The sequence below is a fragment of the Cebus imitator genome, unplaced genomic scaffold (assembly GCF_001604975.1).
Source record: "Cebus imitator isolate Cc_AM_T3 unplaced genomic scaffold, Cebus_imitator-1.0 Scaffold423, whole genome shotgun sequence".
Lineage (NCBI taxonomy): Eukaryota > Metazoa > Chordata > Mammalia > Primates > Cebidae > Cebus > Cebus imitator.
The window spans coordinates 1,314,171-1,317,071 of NW_016107738.1; positions in this window are offsets into that span (position 1 = coordinate 1,314,171).

Below are 2,901 nucleotides of genomic sequence, written 5' to 3' on the forward strand. Positions count from 1 at the left end.
CATACCACTGCACTCCAGCCAGGGTGACAGAGCAAGACTCCATTTAAAAAAAAAAAAAGTGTATCTTATTGAGACATTTATACAAAGGTCTTAAATTCAGTGTCCTACATCCTACCTTACTGGCCCAAGCTTCACTCTCTGGTCACCTGGACAGCCTCCTTGCTGCGGTTTGAATGATGGTGTCCCTTTCAAAATTTACATTGAAATTAATCCCTGTGGTGGTGGTACTGAGAGCTGGGGGCTTTTGCAAGGTATTAAGTCATGAGGGCTTTGCCCTCATGAGTGAGATGAGTTGCCCTTATAAATGGAGGTTTTTTTTTTGAGACAGGGTTTCACTGTGTCACTCAGCCATGGCACAATCATGGCTCACCGCAGCCTCAACCTGCTGGGCTTAAGTGATCCTCCCATCTCAACCTCCCAAGTTGCTGGGACTAGAGGCATGCACCACCACACCCGGCTAATTTTTTTGTAGAAACAGAGTCTATGTTTCCCAGGCTGGTGTCAAACTGAGCTCAAGCAATCCTCCTGCCTCAGCCTCCCAAAGTGCTGGGATTATAGACATGAGCCACTGCACCCAGTCAGAAATAAGCTTGAGAGACTGAATTTGGCCCTTTTGCTCTTCTGCCTCCTGCTATGTGATGATGCAGCAAGAAAGCCCACATCAGATGCTGGCACCTCCATCTTGATTTTTCCAAATTCTAGAACTGTAAGAAATAAATTTCTGCTCTCTATAAATTATGGAATCTCAGGTGTTTTGTTATAGCAGCACAAATGGACTAAGACACTCCTTTAACCTCAAATTTAATTTGATCCTGGGGAGAAAACAGCTTTTTACTCTATCCCTTGAAAGTTGAGGAGAAGGAAGTTAGTAAAAAGCCATTTGTAGCTAATTTATTTATATGCTGGGCTGTCCATTAGCTTTACCCTCAAATGAGCAATCAGTTCCATAGTTCATCCACTGTTTTCTCAATAAGATCTTCTGCAAGGTATCAGAAGGAATATTGCTAAAAATGAAAAGGTGAGCTGCTTTGGCAGGAACCTCAAAAGGATATGGAAGGCAACAGGGGCTTTGAGAGCAAATTCACTGTCTAGACAAGTTAGCCATAGTAGAATCAGCAACTTGCTATTTATATACTTGGATGGATTTTCATTACTTGTTTTATCTTTGAATTTTATTTTATTTATTTATTTATTTATTTTTCAGATGGAATTTTGCTCTGTTGCCCAGGCTGGAGTGCAGTGGCATGATCTTGGTGCACTGCAACCTCCGCCTCCCGGGTTCAACCAATTCTCCTGCCTCAGCATCCTAAATAGCTGAGATTACAGGCATGCGCCACAATGCCTGGCTAATTTTTGTATTTTTCACAGAACAGGGTTTCACCATGTTGGCCAGGCTGGTCTCGAGTCTTGACCTCAGGTGAGTCACCTGCCTAGGCCTCCCAAAGTGCTCAGATTACAGGCGTGAGCCACCGTGCACAGCCTATCTTTGAATTTTATAAAGACTCATTTCATAATATGAATATAAAATGATATGTAAATCAGTAATACAAAAGAAGTTTGAAGAAGAAAATAAAGGTCATCCATAACTTCTCCACCATCATTTCTTCCATCCATAATTTATACAATTATCATTGGATAATGCAATGATTGCCTCACATTGGTAAAGACTTTTTGGAAATGATGAGAACAAATCTTGATGTGTGTGATGGATTATATTGTTGACTAAGAACGATGGAAAGGACCACTGAGCCATTCCCAGGTGGGAAACTGCTCAGGGCATTCCAAAACAATAAACAATATTTAGGTGTCATGCCCTAGTTAAACCAGTTCTTAAAACACAGGATATGTGACTTTGCCCCCATTGCTCCCTCATAAAGAATGCTTTCTAGTTTATCTTTAATTAGTAGTGAACAGGCACTAGCTGCCTGCCTAGTTTATCTTTATTCTATGAAAAAACAGAACACCTGCACATTAAAAATAATCACTTGTTCACAAAGAATAAATACATGGATCAGAGTCTGCTCTGGACTCTCAGCTCAGAATGCTGTCAGCCCCCTAATTCTCACTTTGCACTCTATTTCTTAACTCCTTCTTAAGTCTGTTTCTTAATTCCTTCAGCACCACTGCGTTGGGGTCTCTACGACTGAGCTGGTCTTGGCATGGAAAGTCTAGCATGGCTCTACAGTACTGAAGAGAACCAAGAACCAAGGAGTTAGGGCTTGGAAGGCAGAAGTGTATACTCTTAGAGGCCAACATAGTGATGATACAGATAATCAACATGAAAAAACTCCAAGAGGAAAGTAAGACTCCGGAAAACAGCTGTGGCCACCTGTTCAGGCATTTCTTTCCATCTGGACACTTGCCTTCAGAAATATTTGTCTTCTTAAACCTTCAATAACTCATTCTTTTATTTTACAAAGGATATCATTCCTTTATACTCCTTTACCTACATCTCAATCATAATATCCCAGGTGCTGAAGTCTGGAAGCAAGACCAGGATGGTATAAATTGTCCCTAAATAGATACAACCAAATAGACTTTCTGTTTTCCTATTAATCTAACACAGCAGTATAACAAAGAAAGATTAAAATACACTCAACATAATTAGCTTGAAGGGGAGGGTGGACAAAATCTGAGGGAGTTTTTGAAGATGAGGGAAGCAGATACAATGAGAATTTCTGCATACCCAACATATGAGAAGTTCATGGCACTGGAAAGGAAGGGAGGGGGGAAGGAGAAAAAACACAGAAGAGCTGACCTGTGCTCAAGTTAAGAAGAGACCAAGTGGGCCGGGCGCGGTGGCTCAAGCCTGTAATCCCAGCACTTTGGGAGGCCGAGGCGGGTGGATCACGAGGTCAAGAGATCGAGACCATCCTGGTCAACATGGTGAAACCCCGTCTC